Here is a 20,631-nt window from a genome sequence, read left to right as displayed (position 1 = left end):
AATAGCAAGTAAGAATCGGTATCAGTAATTACTTGCTTCCTTTAAGCAATATAAATATCTAAGTCCAACACCAGAAAGTAATTGTGGGTTGATCCTAACCAAGTTTTAGTTTGTTTTAAGAAGATGAGTTTGATTTTTTTTCTATATAACAGAAAATTAACATGTTCTAGGTAAACATAATCTAATAATTAATTAGGTTTGTTAATAACATATTACAGTTAATAATTTGGCAAATTAACAAACCCGGCGAATTGCTAATTGTACAAATACCAAAAAGTATTCTTATACAAAGGGTTGATAACACTCATTTTTCGTAAATCCGAACCATCCATTGCCTAGGATTTTAATTTCTCCAAAATAATCATTCAATGTCCTACTTGCTAGGCAAAAATTGGCCTACAATTAAAAGTGAAAAAATGGCTACCTTCCCATGCTTTATATTTAACTATTCAACCATTATAGTAATCTAATTAAACAAGCTTTTCAGAGTGAATTGTTCCCGACATGTACCATTTAATACCATTCGGCTGTTTTTAATTTGATTATAGACTCAAAAAAAGGGAAAATTTGCTTTGATCATTATCTCTCTCTCTCTCTCTCTTTCATCCCCTCCCACAATAAGAAGACGTTCATAATATCCGTGATAATGTAGTAAACAAGCAGTAATCTGTGCTTGCATAATTGAAATTAATTTGTATTTACTTTTATAAAACAATGGACAATAATATTAAACAGAGAAAGTAACGTAAAAACTATTCAGGTTTTTAAAATTTTTCTTGAGGAAATTGTCCTCAAGCATCAAGCAAAGTATCCGAGAATTCACTCAATAAACAACACCAATAAACTACTGAAGTTGTTTGTTCAACTGGTTAACGGAAGTAACTGATTACCGCGAGATTCATCAATCAAAAAATTATTGCGCATTAACTCTGGCGGAATTGATTTTAATTCTCAAATTTTCTGACAAAACTAAAGCAGTAAAGTAGCCACTTGGTGATTGGTTCGCAGTGCTAAGGAAGAGGCTATATTGATAATTTACTTTAGTCTAAATATTATTCACTATTGTGCACTGGCAACTTACTTCATTAAAGAAGAAGATCGCGTGGCCACCTGCGCTTCAATCGTCTTGGTGGATTTCCTGGCCCATGTAAGAGGGCTTCAGAAATATGGCGAATAAGGAAATCTCAGTCCAAGGTAGAGTTTGATACAAAGTAAGGGGAGCATTAGAGATTCGACGGAGTGTTTTTGACTGGAAGGATTGGATTTTGTAGATATTGGAAGCTTTGGCTGAGCCCCAAAGTTCCATTCCGTAAGTCCAGGCAGGTTTCAGTATCATGTTGTAGATAAATCGTTTGTTATTTTAGTGAAAGGTTAGATCTGGTCAAAATATAAATCAATATATTTGAACTTAAAACAATTTCTAGTCTCTAAGTTTGCGAATTGAAACAAACGTGACATTTAATTGTGGTCATTATTAGAATTAGAATAAAAATGTTTCAGTTCATTATTAGAATCATAAATAAATGTTAAGCATTTGGAGGAGTCTCATCTATTTCCGTAACACCTTTAAAATCAATTCACTCAAGAGAAAAAAGAAGAAGATAAGTATTTCTAACAAAATCTGTATATCCGCAGTTTTTTTTCCGCAGAAAACCAAAACGTTCGTGAAAATCCTTACTTTACTTTTGTTCAATTGAAGTTATTAATGAACAAAATCCACTTTTTAGCTTCACATTGATTACTTATTTAAGTTAAACACAGAGTAATTGTGAACCGCCAAACATAGATGTATTGCGGTATAGTAGATGTTCATTTCCCTTTCTTAGAGATAAACATGAAATAAAAATGTAAGACAGCTTGTGCTTGCTTAACTTGATAATCATGTTGATACAAAAATATTTATTTGTGTGACAGAAAGTGGTTACGAGTGCGGAATGCAGCGAGACGAGCCGAAAGCGAAATAAAATATCTACTTAAAATAAAAAGTAAATCACAATTGACACTATGACACTTCCTACCAACTAAATATCCAAAATATTTTCACAATACTTTGTGACGTCTCAGTTTTATTTTATCATTCACGGCGGTTATTAAGAATCCCACGAGAAAATTGACTGCTTATTTAAGCAGTGAAATATATTAAGAAAGAGAAAAAAATAAAATAAAAAATAAAGTGGACAGTAGCGGTTTTACAAGGAAATTGACTATACACAAAACAAGCTGGATAGGCTGGTAGCTGGACTGTGGGAGAGGAAACTTGTGGGTTGAATAAAGACGGCTCCCACAGAGGTAACCGATACATCAAAACCAGATAGTCTTACCTATTTAATAAGGTGGAGCGGAAACACTATGGGAACCAAAGGTGACATTCAATTCTGTTAGCAATACTCTTCATTCTTTACTACAAGTATATACCTATATTATATATTTATGCATTTTTATATCTAACTTCAATTTATTACAAGGACAATTTGATGTTAATAGTCACTAGGAACATCATTGGAAACTCTTTTACTGAATAGTAAAATTGGTATGAACTTTCTAACGTTGCTAATATTTCAATTATCAATAACATAATTTCTTCAAAAGTTTGAGTTCATGGCGTGGGTGTAGAGGTTCTCTCGAAGGAATTAATGAACTGAATTGAAGGTATTAATGAAGACTATAGTTCACATTTCCATGTAGTTCAGTCAAACCCTACCTGATTTCCTTATCAACTTTTTTTTTAAATTTATTTTGTAATTTAGAATCTGTATACATTGTATACAATCAGTAAATATGGAGAGAGTGATGAACTGGTGCAGGAGGAGAGAAACTACCCAGCGGTAGCACTCTCTATGTGAGAGAGGAGAGATAGAAGAATAATGGCGTTTAGGCCTTCAGACTACAAGGAAGTCGCGGGGCCACTGGCAATTCAGTCGGCGAGTAGGATTGTTAGAGATGTCAGAGGAGGCGAGAGACAGTACGAGAGGATTAGAGCTAGTTGAGAGAGCAGTATGGAATTTTTGGTATTTAGTCTTAGCTAATTGGTGTACGAAGGGGATGTTGAGGTCGTTGTGAAGAGTGAGGTTAGTCACCGTAGAAAGGAGCGTCAGCTATCTGTCGGCAGTAGTTTTGGCTGAAATGTTTGTTCAGTCCGTATGTTTGTAGGTTTGGCTGAACCCCACAGCTCTAGTCCGTAAGTCCACCATAGGTTTGAGAATAGTACTGTATATCAAGCGTTTGAGTTCAATGCGTAATTTGGAGCGTCGTCCAAGAAGTCTGTAAAGCAGTTTCGCACGTTTCGTCATTGCTTGTCTAGTGTGTGGGTTCCACGTGAGTCGTTTGTCTATGTAGAGCCCAATGTAGCGCACCAGATCTGTACAAGGAAGAGGATTGCTGTTGATATCAACTTTTTTTAAATTCTACAGCTGATAGTTTCATTTTTATCTAACTAATCAATCACTAGCCGAGCGGTTAGAGGCAAGATCTGTAAAGCTAATATGGTACTGGGTTCGATTCCCGGTCTTAGGCCTTGGATTTTATTTAATGGTTAATAAAAGAAATTTAGCAGTAAAATATGTTTGCTAGTCGCCTCGGTCCACGACACCTAATTTGGGAGTTGGACGTAAAGCCCGCCTGAAAAAATAGGCATTACTTTACACTGCTTAATTAAAACGTTAATTCTTATTACGAACTTCCAATCTACTGACAGATTTGATCACTTTACAAAAAAAATAAACATCCTCAAGTAAAAAGAAGAAGAAAAAATTGTTGTAAATTTGGAAGTGATAAATTGTATTACTGATGGAATAGCTCTCCTTGCATGCCACCCTAAACTTTACTTTTATTGCCAAAACAGCGCGTCAAGAACCAGGGGAAAAGAAGGCATCATCCATTTCAACTACCAGAAGAAGTTATACATGAATATGCGTCTAAAATGTACATAACTACGTTATGTATATCTGGTAGACTATGTGTGCGTACCTATCTCGGAAATTACGAAAGGTTTTCATTGAATGAGTTTATGGTGGTAGGAACGGAGGCGAGGAAATTGTATGGAAGGAAATGAGGCATTCCATTTCTTTCTCTTGAAAGTGTGATCGGCCGTATGTAGGTGTGTTCGTGAGCTGTAGCTTACCGAAAAAAAAAGGGGTGTTAATCAATCAAGGAACAAGTTCCTGGCCAGTCCTCTAATGGTATACTTTCATCCGGTCTTATTTGCACAGTTATGGTTGAAGAAGCCAACAAATCGAACCTGCTAGTTCAATGTCACTTTTACAAATACTTCAGTCGGCTTTATTATTAAAATGGAATACATTATTTTCTACATTAACTAATAGTTTTGTTATTATTATTACATCTATTTATACAAAAAATAAATTCGAAATCTTGTAGAATATATTTAGAATAAAATTGATTAAATATTACCTTAAATTTTTTTAAAATAAATACTGTTTCTTACATAGAGGTTTAATGATCAAAAAGTGCTGGTGCGGTTAATAAAAAAATCGAAGATCCCGGGTTTGAGTCAAAGTTAGAAACTGCAAGGTTTCCTCTTCACAAGAGCCTGGAACGCTCTAATGACAGAGAGTTAGCTGAAAGGTGAAAGAGCACTACTCGGGATCAGTGCACTGATCGTCTCCAAAGCTAAGACGCCCTAATTAAGAAGAAGAAAACTATTTTGTACTTTTTAAAAAACTTTTCTAGAATAAATTAAAAGGTAGATCTTGTTGATATTTCTTTATATATTTTTTTGAAAACGTTATTGACAGATTCAGTGATTATTTTTAATCTCTTTTAATGAGATTATATTTAACATTTATGGATTATTTAAAACAATATACTGCATTCTTTAATGTATCTATGTGGCCACATAATGAACTCCAATCTCAGCACAGCTTCTAAACTTTGTCACCAATTTTTTGTTTAGTATAGTAATTATTAATAAATATAAGTATTTAATAAACGAGGCGTGCCAAATGAGACATTATATAGAAAGGGACGAGTCAGCGATGAAGGCAAGTTCTGGTGGAGAGAGAGAATATGTAAATAAATCAGATGAAAGAAAGGTGGGGACAAGTGAACTGTTGTGTATCTTCTATGTGATCTTCGTGATGCTGTTTGGAAGAGAGATAGAAGTAAGAGAATAGCCTCCTTCTCGATTTGAAAGGCGTCGGCAATTAGTCGCGCGACACCTTATTACTGTCGGCTCATTACGGGCGCACGGGACCACCTTCGTCGGCAGACTAGAGAGAGACAGAGAGGAGAGAGATCTCTTTTTAATTTATTATCTCTTAAACGTCAAGCTGGCCGACTTGGTGGTACTACTGCTTCCGGGGTTAAAACGGACACGTGGTCTTGTATAGTTCTACAAGATCTGCATAATACACAACTATGAATATACATGGTTTTTATAGGCTGTTTAAAACTGCATTTTCTACAATAATTTAACTGCATAATATTTCATCTTCTAGGAGAGCTATTCTTACAGAAATTAAAGTAATTAAGAAGAAATATATATTTTCCTTCTACAAAATGTGAATGAAAAAGGTTAACGTTGCTTGACTAAATGTCGAAATGCATAATCTAAATCAGTTTCACATTTAAACTTTCAACTAACTAGCAAAGTGTAATGCAAAAAAAAGAATCGAAGTTATCAACAGTCGAATGTTAAGGACATGTGCTCACGAGAACAGCGAAGAATGCAGCGCTTCCAGACAGCTGCACAAAGTGCACATTATATTTCTACGTAGTTGCATTGTCTGATGTTTACGAGTTCTGAAAATCCCTTGAATAACTTTTCTTTTCTTTTTTAGCTTCAAAACTAGCGTTTCTTGAGTAGACCCATCGTAAACCATAGCGTAACCTGCTTGCAGAGGTGCGTTAAACCCCACAAAATGATTCCACTAAAAGTAGAAAAGACTAAGAAGATCTACAATTTTGCTAAAATAATGATTTATTCTCTAAACCAAATGAACTTTAATTTAATCCAATTAAAATTTTGTATAAACAAAAAACTCCAATCATGTTTAACAAACCACAGCACACTATATAGAGGATTTTGGCACAATATTTGTATATTAAGAGACAAATATCTTTATATAGATATTATAGTTGACAAGTGGAAGTTAATTTATTGATTTAGATGGCAGTGCCAAAAGAAGACAGGCTCGCGGCCACCAGTGTACCACGGAATGTGAGACAATATGGGTGGGCTGGCTCACCATATTCAAGTTATAGTTATATATACAATATCTACAGTTATATCCAGTAAACTGTTTGTTAATTCAATAAATTAACATTGACTAATTAATCAGGTAATAAAAAAAAAACCAATTTGAGCTTAATTGTTCTATTATTTGAACATAATTAGCCATTGTTGGGTTTGGGCGCTACTATTTATACTAAAGGTATGGGATTAGAGCCAAATTAACTGACTGGTATTATTTAATTTGGTCATTCAGTGTTAGGAAGTAGGATTCAAGTTCCTAAATACAATTTTAGGGAATTATCGGGCTTCAATTTGTTTTATTTTTTCTAAATATTTCACTAAATATTTTGTGACTCCATTTTCTAACTTCCCCTAATTCTGAAAAGTTTTAGAGGGACGAGGGTGTAGTCTTGGCTACATAATTGAAAAAATTAATAATGTAATTTGGAACTATTTAGAAAGAAAATATAGAAATTGTGCAAATGGTACGGAATTGGAAAATTGAACTAGAATTTAGAGAAGGATGATTTGGTATATACATATATCTATGTAGATTTCACATGTACTTTAACTGGTTTTCCCCCCATAACTCTGTCGGTCGGACATAGTTGCCCATTTCAGATTTATGAAGCATCATAAAGAGCGCTTGGCCGTTTATACTCACATATACATGCACAATTCACCCAGCGGCTCTGTCCGACCGACAGATATTTACAGGCGTCATTAACAATGTAAATACACTTAGGCTACTTTAGCCAACCCGTATTATTACATTCGTATGCCCTATATGCCTAACTGAGAGTGCTACACTATAAAACAAAAAACAGATATACAACCCACTAAACTGACCCATAGTGAATTTATGGTTTTTGTCATTAATTTCATGTTTATTACGTCATTGATTGTTAGCAAAAATTATATTAGCGATCAAATATATAAGTATTTTTGAATATCATTACGCTACAAATATATGCACCGAATGTAATTATTATTCAAATATTTATTGAGAAAATGCTCCAGATTTGCCAAGTCCTGAACACCTTCTCATTACCCGAAATCCCCATATAACGTGGCACCTAATACTTCCAGCATCAGTCTGGAGGTGAAAATTCACTAAGTTTAGGGTTCTGAAGTTATTTTTAATTGGAGTTGCGCGTCCGTAAATCTGCAGTAGTGACGACGGCGTGAACGTTATCCTCTCCTAGAAGAGGCATCACCAAGAAATCTAGTGATAGATCCCACTCCAGACTTCCACTCATTCTGGAATCGTCTATATAATATCTAACATAATTTTCAGGGTATCACTTTATCTTATACCAATCCTTCAAAGAAGGAATGCAGTGAGTGTCTAAAACTTAAAGTTTCTTAATTATTCATTGATGTTCTTGTAAATATTTAAAAATAAATATAACTCGTTGTTCAGTAATTCAATCGTCATTAATGTTCGTCAATACAATTTCTAATTCAATCACGGATTCCAGAGCAGCTGTTCCAGAGCTGTTGATGATTTTCTTCTTTGAGCTTAATCGTACCAAGAAAAAGTGAGGGCATGTACTTAAGGCTGCTTCATAAAGATTAACCAACGACTTCTGTTCACTGCGGAAAAGAAGGCAATGAAAGGAGACAGTTTAGAAACTCACCATCTTCAACTACTACTTAGTTAGGGGTTGTATTGTAAAAATAGGAGGACTCAATTGGATACAATCTGTCAGGAAATCCCCAAATTTGGGTGCACAGTAGGCCTGTATTCTTACGAAGATATAATTGAAGTTTATTTAGTTTTTTTAGTGTCTATTTTTACTTTATTCGTTTATAATAGTATATAAGGGGCGGGTGTTGGTCTAGTGGTCAAGAGCGTGGCTTTGAAAGTGGGAGATCCCCAGTTCAAATTCCGCATATGACTACTTTTTATTTGTTAGAAAAAATTGGTAGTTGGACGTTAAGCCCCGCGTGAAAAAATAGGCGATTACTTTACTTTAATTATAATAGTATGTAACAATAATTTACTAAACCATTCTTAAGATAGACGCCTCATAAGTAGGAACATGAACTTGCCAAGTTTAATTGATTTAACAGATTACACTTTTCAAAATTAGCACTTAAGCGTGAAAGTGAACTAAACAGTGTTCTAAACAGAAACTTTAAGTACATTAACATTAAGGTGTCTCTAATACAAGCGCAAGAATCCTGTAAACAGTCTACAAAAGTCTAAAGATACGCTAAAGAAGTGCAAAGATTGCATCCAATCTGCCTAGACAGTAAATTTTGCTAATTTTTTGTTAACAACAATCTCCCATGCGATTCTTGAGTGAAGATTTGGAAGCAGAGGGTCTTCCAATCTTTTAGAAAGGGTGTGGCACGTTTGGGATAGCAACTCAGGTTAAACAGTCTTCAAGTCAGTAAAGAAAAATTAAGAAACCTAAAGAAGATCAAGGAAACAGCATTTCGACAATCTTTTAGATTTTTAATTCAAAGAAGTTCACCGAGCAACACGCTTCCAAAGACTTCGCTCCTCGCCAGTCTCTCAAAACGCACAGTAAGTTTATGATCTTTCTGACTACTCAAAATATAGAGTGCGACTAAACTGTAATCTGAGTTTTAATTCATTTTCTAGATAATATTATATAACTCATCATCTTGCCAATAACAAATTCATTTTTGCAAAGTTAATTACCAAAGAAATCTATATCGTTCCAATAGTAAATCACTGGAAAGAATGTTAACTTCTACCAACTATTTAGTCAGGAATTTTTTTTAAAAGAAAAAAGGAAAAAAAAGAAAATGCTTGGTTAATTTTTTCCTGTACATTACTAAGGAAAATTCTTCAGGAAGCCATTGAGAACAATGCTTCTAGATAGATATAAGACATCAAGATGAGTTGGTATTTAAAGAAGAAAGACAAGTGAAATTAGAGCAATTTTCCTGCTGGTTTTTCATGGCTCTAATTTTCTATAAACAGAGTTCTTTTGTTCTAGCAAGTCTAGTAATAGATCAAACATTATTGGTACACTAAATTGTATAGATAATTTGTAAAAGTGTTTATCTATTATTATATATTTTTTATAAATAAATAATACTAACGAATGATTAAATCATGTTTTTTTTCTAATAAAATTTTTATGATTTGCTCACCAGCTGTTGGATCTAAGGATAAGTCGGTATTACTCTGGTGCTTACCTGCAACAGAAAATAAATTTGTTAATCTCATTTTTTAGCACAAATACATTATTAATAAATATTAGAATATTGTTCATCATTTTTGGTGACTGATTTATTAATTCAGCAATGAAATATTATCGCCAATTTCAGTCATAATCTTTTATTTATTTCTTTGCCAAGCTTTCCTAGGGGCTAGACCATCTTCAGGACTTATGTTTAGTAACAATTATAACAATTTTTACGTTTTTAATACCAAAGGTTGGTTTATCTATTGTCCTGACTGTTTAAATACTTAAAAAACTGAAGGTAACTTAATCTTACTAGATAGGACAGAAGATCTACCAACCATTCATGCTACAAATGTTAAAAATGTAATTGTTATTAAGCATAAGCCCTGAAGATGACCTAGTTTGCTCCATTGATAGTACGTATATTCTGCATTTAAATTAGAAACGTTCGGAAAAAATATTCTTTCTTTATTAAAAATAATAATATTACTAAAACAAGGAAGGAGCAATTTTCTTTCTTTCTAAAGACAAAGATATATGACGGTCATGTCCGAATGGGTATGGGTATGAACACATTGGGTACATTATTAGTTGTATATATAGAATGTGTGGTAAAGTGGGTACGGAAGCATGACCGAGACCCAATCATATGACAGGTCCCAACAGTAATAAAGTTATATTTGCATAGATAGTTTATTGTGTTAGAGAGAGAGATGGCGAATGGGCGGAAATAAAGGAGAAACAGAGAGAGAGAGATGAGGACGCTGAAAAGGGATAGAGCGAGCGACTGGGTGGATGTCTCACTACTTCGCTGATGGATGGCCTACTCTGGGCCAGGCCCCTGTGAAATATGTATCCCCTCCCAGAGTTCATTTCAGGCTCCGCCGGCCACCGCTCTTATAAGACCCAAGTACTCTGGGATGTTGTTGCCTTCTTGACTTCATCTCCCTTGAAAAAAACAAGAAGAAGAGGGTAGAACAAAAAAGAAAATCAGCTCGCAACACGCGACATACAACTCCTATTTTTATAACCTGCCACTAGAATGGCTCAACATCCGCCCCAACATCTTCTTTCGGACTCATTTTTGTTACTCGACTAGTATTGAGTATTTCTCCAAATTATAACTGACCAAATTTTACTCTTTATCAAGGAAGTTTCATCAACAAAATTAAATCAAAAGATTATAAGATTTATTTGTTCCAAAGAGAGACCCGAATTAGTCTCAAACCTTTAAAATTGAGAAAATAGAACAGAAAACTTTAATGAAATCTAATAAAATCTTCGCTGGAGATTAAGTTGCACTCATATAAATAAAATAATGCAAATTTTTTATTTTATCTGACATAGAATCAGCAAGTTCTTTTTTTAAAGCGCCATTCACTGTACCGTGAATCCATAAAGTTTCAGTAAGTTCTCAAAATTGAGTTCGAAATTTTCACAATGAACTTTTTGACTAGCTCTAAACGCCACTTTATAGAGAATATTGCTGATATTCTCAAGAGATTTTAACGGTAATACCATGTGTGCTGATAATTTTGATTAAATCAATAGCCTTGTTTACATGATAATTGCATGTGTATGTTGTTAGCTGCAGATAAGGATGAGTACAGCCACGAAAAAGAGATTTACTAGAATTAAAAACCAAAACAAAAAATTAAGTTTGAGTTAAGAGTTATGTACAATCAAACATCGAAATGACAATTTTGTAAGTGCTCAAATAAAGTTGAAATTCTTTGCAAAAACTAGACAAAACGAAATTCAGCATTAACATCTTATTATTTGGAAGTTTCAAAAAATTCTCCGGTGTGAAGTTCATCCCTAGGAGAATTCAGAATTACTTTGTCTTAAGAGACGTTTAAATGACCACCTTTCGATTTTATAACTCTTTTCCACTAAAGCCCACCATTTCCTGAACGAATGTACATATTTAAGAAACAAAGAAGTGAGAATATAATACGTAAACAAATTTAAAAAATGGAATAAAAAAAAGTTATTCAAATAATATCACATAACAAGAACCTTGAAATCAAGTACGTATTTGTTATATATTCTAGATTCTTTGTTTAAATGTATTTATTTATATATTGTATCAAATTTAATGAAAATAAATTAGTTTTAGAAAGGAAGGGTATATTTAGAAGGGGGATAGAAGTCGATGAAGAAATGTCCATGGATAGGAGAACGTGAGCACCTCTACTCCATGTTGGAGATGGCGTCATCAACATGTCTCACTGATTGAGGTGAATCACGGAAAATCAGAAAGTTGGTGGTTTTAGTTTTAGTGGTTGGTGGTGACGATGGTTGTGGTAATGGTGAGAATTATAGATACATAATTTTGCGTTTAATGAAAATCTTTTGTATAAAAAGAAAAAGTTAAAAATAATATTTCAGATGAATTTCACCTATTCTCTTTGCATTGGAAAGTTCTGTTCTGAGGAGTAAACTACAAAGAACAGGAAGAGAAAGTTTAATTATAGTTAAGAAAAAGATGCAGAGATTTGTTAATCCAAAACAGTGCAGGACCAATGAGAGCAAAGGATTTGGCTGAATCTTGAATCAGATTCCTCTATTTCATCATATCAGCTCCTGACTTGTACAGCATAGCACTTAATCAGCAAATTAGCAACTTCAAATTAGCCGGCTAAATTACGAGATTTCGGATAGGTTTTGGACTTCTTTTCATTGTCGAGAGAAGTAGCTTCAAGCTTTTTTTGGATTTTGCAGACCTTTAACCCTGTTTTCTTTCAACCTCCTTTCGTTGCAGTTCAAGATATTGATCCTCTTTAAGACGATCTCTGACTTACACATCTCTGATGGACTAGTTTTCTGTTTCATTCTACCTGACGGTGACCGTACTATTTGTAGTCGCCATCTCTCTTCACTCATGACCAAATCTTTCAATATTTTCTTTCAATTCTCAGACTCCTAACATCTTATTTATTTCCAAATTCTTCTTTTTTTTTTTCTGTCCTGAGTCTATCCACAACTATTATCTGTAATGTAGACAAGAGCACCTCTAGAAACCATCTTTTCGCACTTCAGATCACTTAAGCATTACTAATTTTTCGGGAACCCATCATTCTATAGACATTACTCTGCTCATAGAGCACCTTTTAGGAATTGGATAAGAGTCACAGAAGTTTTTTGAGGGTTATCCATGTTAGTTGTCCTGAGTAGACACGGCCGATAGTTGCCATTTACAGGATTTTCAAAAAAACTTGATTTCTTTGCTAGATCGAGAGCCTGGCAAGTGCTGAAATTCCTTCGCCATGACGAGATGTATAGAAGCGATTCTCAGGTAGTACTAAGGAAGTCTTGTGAGTTGTACGCTTGCGCATTTATTCTGAGCTATTTTATGGTATTAAATCGATTAACTATGCGATAGGTTCATTTTTTGACCTGCAATTGAAAGCAGATGGTTTTTCTGTCATCAAGATGCTACTGTTTCAAAATGCAGTTATGGCTAGCTACACCATTGTTCTGCGACATATTTTCGTATCTTTTACTCATCTACATTCTCTTTAGGATATCCTTTAAATTAACTAGAACTTTCGATATTTGCGTTACAAAATAGGTTTGATCTGTAGATTGAAACATGTAGATAATGGAAACAGGTTCATGCATTAAATGCGCCAAAAAAAGTCAGTGTTGAATTTCTGAAGCCACCTAATTTTGCCCACCATTTTGCTTTAGAATTTAAAACCATTTTAGTTGAAACTATGGCTAGACAGTTTCATCTACTCAAATCAAAACTAGATCAAGTTTACTTGATGACTTTATTCAAATGAATGTAATGGAGTAACAATTTGCGCTCAGATTATATTCATTGAGCCATGATGGAAATGTTCATATTAGCAGAGGATGTTGGTAACACATCCTTTTGCTGGTTTTAATTCCGTGGATAGAGGAATCCGTACAACAGTACATTCAGTACTGCAAAAAGGAAAATATAATTTATTTATACGTAGTAGCGGGCGGGTAATGGAAGGCTTTGTGTCCTGTAGAAGTTGGTCGGGGAAAAAGCGTCAAATTTAGGTAGTTTGCGGTCCAATTAGAGAGAGGACCAGGGCTTTGGTTAACTAGATTTGTGGCCATAGTGGCTCACAAAGTGAGCTCACAGAGAACGTCAGTGAGATGTCTATATAGTAGAGCGCGGCTCTTGGCTTTGTAAATATGTAATGGCACTACTACCACTGGCTCCTCCAAAAATAACATCACACACTAACACGCAAACATATCTATGTACACGTAGCTCCACCCCCCTCCAATTCTCCCCGACCGAGCACTTCATACCTTTCTGCAAAGTACAAACAACCCCTGGGAAATCATAAATTGCCCTTTCACCTGATTTTGTTTCTAATTTTTGTTTCCATTTATCAACTTTTCAATTAACGCACATTTTTATATTGGTAATCATTACCATTTTTCTCCTTACAAACTAAAAGAGAAGATTGTGATCACGCCAAATTTTAAAATATTGAGCTTTCAATAAAAAGATCCGTTTTATAGTCCCTTGAGTTCGAAACAAAACATTGTTTTTAGTAATGAATGTACTTGTGACAACAATCTAGCTCAAAGACAAAAAAATCATTGGAATTTCAAGCATTTTCTTTCATATTTTTCATATTGGAAAGCAGAAGTTCCAGAAGAAGAGAAAACATTGAAAATCTTTGCTACCTTTACTGAAGATTCCTTAAATTCCACAACGAAAGGTTGTTACCATTTTTGTTAACGATTTAGCTTTAAAATGGATTATTTCTTTAAACCTTTGCGCTAACATTTAAGAGATCTAAAACATTTATTTGGAATATTTTTTTATTTAAGGAAATTCGATTAAGATTCGAAGGTGGTTGTTGGAATTCGATTTTACATTCGATTCGACACTTCATAGTGGGCAGATAGGAGCGAGACTTTTCCCACTTTAGCGCCGTTTCCACGATATGGACGGCCACTTCCCTTATAATGCCATTTAGAAGAATTTTCAACCGTTTTCGAGAGTGCAGGTCTATTAACAATTTTTGTATTTCATAAAAATGTTCTTCCCCTCCTAAAGGGGTATGAAGTAGCAAATTTAATTACATCAATTGAAAGAAAATTAAAATTTCCATAAGATGATCTTGATAGTAATTTAATTTTCTTCAAATCAACATCTTTTCTTCGCATTTATTTCAAGGGGGAAATGGTATCTTTGCATCTTGATACAAAAATAGTGTAAAAACTTAAAAGTCACTAGGGTGTAAGTTGTGAAAAACTTATTTTTTGTGGGAGGTTTTCGGTTGTTGCAACCGCTCCCTAGGGACCAAATAATAGTAAGCGACCTAAAATGCAACCATAGAATTCAAAATTTAACTAAAATAGTTTAACCGGAAATGTAACATTATAGGATAGACTTCTTAACAATAAAAGGCTGAAAGGGAGGGATCTCGCCAGATTTATTCGAATTTCTGGTGAAAAACTAAAACTTGAATAAAGGAAAAATAGCAATACTTTCTCTTGTAGGATGCGAGACAGTTAATAAGATGTGGTTTATACCAGTAATAATTATGGTTGTTGCAGTTATTACAAAGACGATGAGAGTGAGTTGATTTCATAATGAGTATATAAGATGTGGCCAGTAAGTAGTTATGGAAGATGCAAAGTGAGGTACTCTAGTGGCGTTTCCATAATCAGGGCGCATTGAGATTCTAATCTGCATGAGGGAGAGAATTCCTGTTTAGTATCATCGAGAGAAGGGAGAAATGGCACATACTCTTGTCTCTCTCACTCGTTGTACCTCCCTCATTGTCACTCTGCACACTGATGGAGTTATGTCTAGTCAGACGACAGTATGGTTTTGTCGGTGTGTATGTAAATTTTGTGCGCGCGTTCGCAAAGAGATGCTCCTTGATCTGTGGGCTGGAACCACCGCCTCTTCACCCACGCTTCCAGTCTAAACTCCTCACAGGCCTGGCTGGTAGCGGTTATACGTATATCACCATATCATAAATTAGAAGCCGCACACTAGAGGAGGGAAAAAGCATTTTGTCAAAACCATCCAACGACTTTTATTCACTCGTACACACTCCTACCCGCTTCTACAGACACGTACATTATTTTGTTGAGTAGCTGGTATGTGGTTCGCCATGTGTTTCTACCATCGTTTCTGAGTAAGTTCGTCAGTTATTTGGAAGCCTCTAGTAGTCGTTGCTCTTCATTATGTGAACAGCACACACTGCTGTCTGTAATATCTACCTAGTCGACGTAACATGTGAAATAAGACACGGAATTATTTGATGGGCACCAGATTTTGCAACCTTTCTTTACCTTTGATATTAGCGATCATACTTAATGCAGCCGTTAAGTTAATTTAAACAAAGTAATGCCAAATTTAATTAAAATTTCACTTTCCCTGGCATTGCAATCCCAGACTTTTCATCAGAAAACCATTAAATTACCTCAGATAAAAACAGATATAAATCATTTTTTGAAACTCTTTCCCAATAAATCATCTCGTCAAAGGTCAAATTCGCCAAGACCTGGCTGTTTCTAAAAAAGGAAGAAGTATAATAGAATAATGTAAACAAAAATTAGTAGAAATAATGTAAAGGCTTTAAAGCAGAGGTTCCCAATCTTTTTCGGTTTGCGGTTCCCTAAATAATCGGATTTTTTTCCGCGGCGCCCTTAATACATAAGATTTTCAAAAGATTTTTTCCAAAAGATGCGGATTGAATAGAAAACAAAGAATCACTGCTTTAAAGTATGCTTGATTAAGTACAGAAACGGCTATAAAACTCAATAAGGAATACGTAGTGCCCTCTATTTAGAGAAAACGACCAAAAGTTGTTGGGTTCCTCATTATGCCTCAGTTTTTTAGCGCTGATGCAATTTACCAGGTGTTGCACTTCGTAGAGAAAGCCAATGAAGATAATTCTGGTAATTCAGGCTCCTAAAGCTCCTGGCTTTCTGGATAAAATTTTCAGAAGATCTATGAGAATTAGATGCATGAGAGACTGCAGTAGAATTTCTTTGGATTTTCATTCACACTGAATTAGATAGGAACGAAAGCGCTTATAATGCAACAAGTAGCGGTTTCACTGCAGCTGGAAACCTGTAGAGAATTCATTTAAATATGGCGCCGCGGTAGCCGAGCGGGTTAAGAGGCGAAGCTAATATGCATTGTGGTACTGGGTTCGATTCCCGGTCTTGGCCTTGGATTTTATTTAATGGATAAATGAGAAATAGTAAAGTACGTTTGCTAGTCGCCTCCGCCCACGACACCTAATTGGTAGTTGGACGTTAAGCCCCGCCTGAAAAAATAGGCGATTACTTTACTTTTTATTTAAATAGAATTATGAACATAAAAAACAGCGAAGATATTGGGACGGTAAAGAAAGAATTAACAAGTTAACTGTTTCGATCTTGTTTGAAAATGTGTCCCCTACGTGCGTCGTACAAATTAAGCGATGAAGAATATCTTCCTCAAACCCAGAGTATGTTTGATATGAAATTTGGTTGCAATGAAATGACTTTCATATTTTTTTCCCCTTATTTATTTCATGTACATTTATTCATCTATTATTTTGACATAAATAGGAACCAAAAAATTTATGAATATATTTTAGTTTTAACTAAAATTGCAAAATTAACTGCCGATGGTCACTACTGAAAACGCATGACGAATATAATCGTCATAACACAAAATTTTACACTTTTTTCATGATGAACATCTTCGTCATAAACAGTTAACTAGTTAAAGAAAGTGTATCTTCTGCTTCTTCTTGTCTTCGCTCTTATGCCGTTCAGCGTCGAGCTTAAGATAACTTAGGCCTTCAACCATCGGACGAACTCTTCTCTATTACTTGCCAATCTTCGGGTAGGCGGCCTTGTCTGGCCTTGCTTTTGTGTCAATCGTTCGATGTAGTCCAAATAGCCCAATCTTGGTCTGCGGTCTTCAGATTTAGCCTTCATCAAGCACCTAATCTTCTCAAGAAAGTGTAAAGAACTTGAAAATACAGAGGAAATACCTAGGGAAATAGAAGTATACGGGTCAGCCGAAGCGGCTAACATTTATCGCATCCAATCCCTTCAATTCAAAATCCTTCGTATTCTAGTCAATGCTCCTTTCTACATCATTAACTAACACTATCCACAATGGCTTCCCTTCGGCTCTATCATCGACAAATCCCGTTACCGAACATTCCATTCCCAAATATCCCCTCTCATACGAATCCATTAGTCCAAAATCCCTTTACATCTACACCCTCCTAACTAATCCTTCTCAAAGTTTGAAGCGTCGGTGGTCTTTTTACAAGAAAAAAAGAATTCTAGGATGCCACATATCCTGTTTTGTTATAGTGAACCTTCATTGTAGCCAACCTTTAGTAAAACTTAACACGTTTAAAGTTATTGTATTAAGTGAAAGTTAATTTTTTTATATATATATATATTAAGTCCACTGCCGAAGCTGCAGGCTATAAGTAAAAATACTTCTATCTTTTCCTATTCAGAATCTTGCCCAAACACTACTGACATTTCTATTGGGAAATCCATTTTGAGAATTTGATACGGACACAATACTTTCTTTTCAAAAATCAAGAGAAAGGCGAAAAAAGAAAGAAATGAATGTGAATTATAAGATTTTCATTGTAGGTGAGGAAAAACAAGAAGAAGAAGAGTTTAAGCCATAAAACACCTGAATAATGAAAGTTAGAAGAGATTACCCGCCAGTGTAAAGCTATTTTTAGATATTTTATACACCATAATTGCGGATGAAATTAGCTTTTCTTTTGTCTGTTTTATATAAACATTCATGGGAAATAGCCGGACGTATTGAAAGGTTGCTCTGCAAAAACCAAGGACGAACGGTACGTCTTACATTCCACCTTAAATGGACAACTGATCAAAAATGATGACTATATTTTTTGTTATTATTTTTTTTCTGTAAGCACTATTGAAAAGATTTATTGTAATGTAATGAAAATTTAAAAAAAAGGTTGTTTTGTGACATGAAAATTGTTTTGTACTTCTTTTGAAATTTTAGTAATCACTTCTAAAAAAAATTGTCACTATTGTGATTTAAATGATGCATTTACATCGCCAAATTTCTTACACTTTCCTATAATTGAGTGCAGTTTTATATTCCAATAATGACACTATGATATTAAACATTATTTACAATTTATTTCAGGCTTCTTCTAAAGCAGCGTTTCCCAACCTTTTTTGGCTCGCGTACCACCTGGTAGTACATGATGCTAAAATGCTCCTTAAAAATGCTTTTATTTCGTGAAATTTGTTGTTCCGAATGTGTTATTTTCTTATAATTACCTTTATTTGAGTAGAGATACAATGTATCTGTTACAAAGGAGTTCAAGTTCACTTTATAAACTTTGTAAAGTGTAAGATCTTAGTTTTAACACTTTTTTTAAATAATTAAAAATTGCGAACATATTTTTCTCTATAAAATTATTAATTAATTTACAAAGTTCTTCTTTAGGATTATTACATTAGTGCCCGAATCTTCTAAATTAATTTCTTTTAAGCATTCAACTACCTGTAAGTACCAATTAAATTTAATGTTGCTTGGATAGAGCTTACTCATTACAGTCTCTTTAAGCAGATCTTTACATAGTTCTAATTTAAGTTCTGTCACATGATAATTCTATTCAATTTTCTTTATCTTTTGTTGATAATGACGTAATTTTTCATAAATTTTCTTCGTAGAAGGGGTTAGAAATCCAATTATCATTTGTGTCTTCGGGTTTTGGAAAATACTCCATGAAAGACAATTTTAATCATGTTAAATGTGCTATTATATTTTCTCCTACTATATCTTAAGACAGACCAACCTTATTAACATATTAACAACTTCACTGTATAAATATTATTAATTAAAATAATGTTTATGTATTATCGGAAAAAACGTTTCTCTGGTATTTTTATGATTTAACTTTTAATGTCCGCCATTATAGATTTTTTTTCGCGTACCACCAACCAGCAACTCGCGTACCACCAGTGGTACGTGTACCACAGGTTGGGAAACGTTGTTCTAAAGGAATGGTGTGATGAAGCGTTTCCCAAAAGCGTAATAGTAGCAACAAAGATGAAATGTCTGCACTAAACTGAAAAGTCAAGAAACTAACTAACGCTACAAAACTTCACGCAAAACTTTGAAAGCTCAACTTAAATAACAAAAGACAAAAGAGTATATTTTTGGTCATACGGCATCAAAGTATGGGGATCGACTAAACGTTGCAACACTTTCCGCATCAACTCCTTGCAGTCAAAAATATTTCGGAATAGTCTTAATACTTCAAATTTTTTTGGGGTTTATAAACTCACTTCCAGCAATAATGCTCTCAAAATCCATTTCATCAATGATCTTACTAAAACTCGTTTCTTAAAATTTCATTCCCTTTACAGCAGCACATCCTAACCCTCTAATCGAACACCAATCTTCTTTCGCAATACCAGATTCTCTATCAGAGGATGATGGCCTCTCGATCTACTCTTATCATCAGAGCAATATGTCCACGACAATGGAGGGTCGGTCAAAACTGAGGACCTTCTCCACTCAAATATCTTGATATGGTTGCTACAATTGTTGCAGCTGTCAATTTCAAAGATTATTATTTTTTTTTTCCGGCGCATCGACTACTGAGGTCATTAGCGCCCCTAATCTTTGTAAGCTTTTCTCTTCTTTTTTCAAAGATTATTATTTTTTTTAACGAGATTAGTGGGAAGTTATTTAATTATAAATAAAAAGCGAATTATTACAACGAAATAAAAAAAAAATGGAAGTTGATCCAGAGTCAGACAATAGTTAATATTTGTCTCACCAGGCTGTGCTAGCGATCGGGTGCACAGATAACATCTATTGGATAAGTTACAAACTATAATGAGGCCATCCCGCCAACTTGTGTAAAACCACACACGTTCAAATATAAATAAATACAAAAATAAATTTACTAAATTCGTAGAGATCTGTTTAATATAATTAAATAATAATAAAGAAAAAACTCGTTAAAGAAATGGCCTAGTGCTATTGAACTTGAAAAAATATTGTAATCTGGGATACTGTGGTAGTAATAATAAGTTGTTAAGGAAGGATTGGCCAGATTTTGTTTTTATTTGTTCCAAAGAGGTGCCTGGTTCCCAGGAAGGAAAACGAGAGTCCCTCTCTCACAAATATAGAGAGAGACGAAGATATATATATATAAAGGCTAAGGAGAGAAAGACGAGAACAAGACACAATCGTGATAAATGTGGGAGAATCTACATTCTTTCTCACACTTC

General features: G+C 34.3%; 1 protein-coding gene and 1 long non-coding RNA gene across 13 annotated transcripts in view; both read right to left on the bottom strand.

Annotated features, from left to right (window-relative positions):
• The window catches only part of LOC141450889 (uncharacterized), a 500,259-nt gene that overhangs the window by 96,530 nt on the left and 383,098 nt on the right, over positions 1–20,631 (bottom strand). The window lies entirely within an intron of this gene.
• The window catches only part of LOC141450870 (uncharacterized), a 250,752-nt gene that overhangs the window by 86,706 nt on the left and 143,415 nt on the right, over positions 1–20,631 (bottom strand). The window lies entirely within an intron of this gene.

The sequence above is a fragment of the Rhodnius prolixus genome, unplaced genomic scaffold (genome assembly GCF_049639745.1).
Source record: "Rhodnius prolixus isolate KJV_2025 unplaced genomic scaffold, Rpr scaffold_8, whole genome shotgun sequence".
NCBI classification, from domain to species: domain Eukaryota; kingdom Metazoa; phylum Arthropoda; class Insecta; order Hemiptera; family Reduviidae; genus Rhodnius; species Rhodnius prolixus.
Note: the sequence above shows the minus strand (reverse complement) of the source record. Positions and strands in the feature narration are given on the sequence as shown.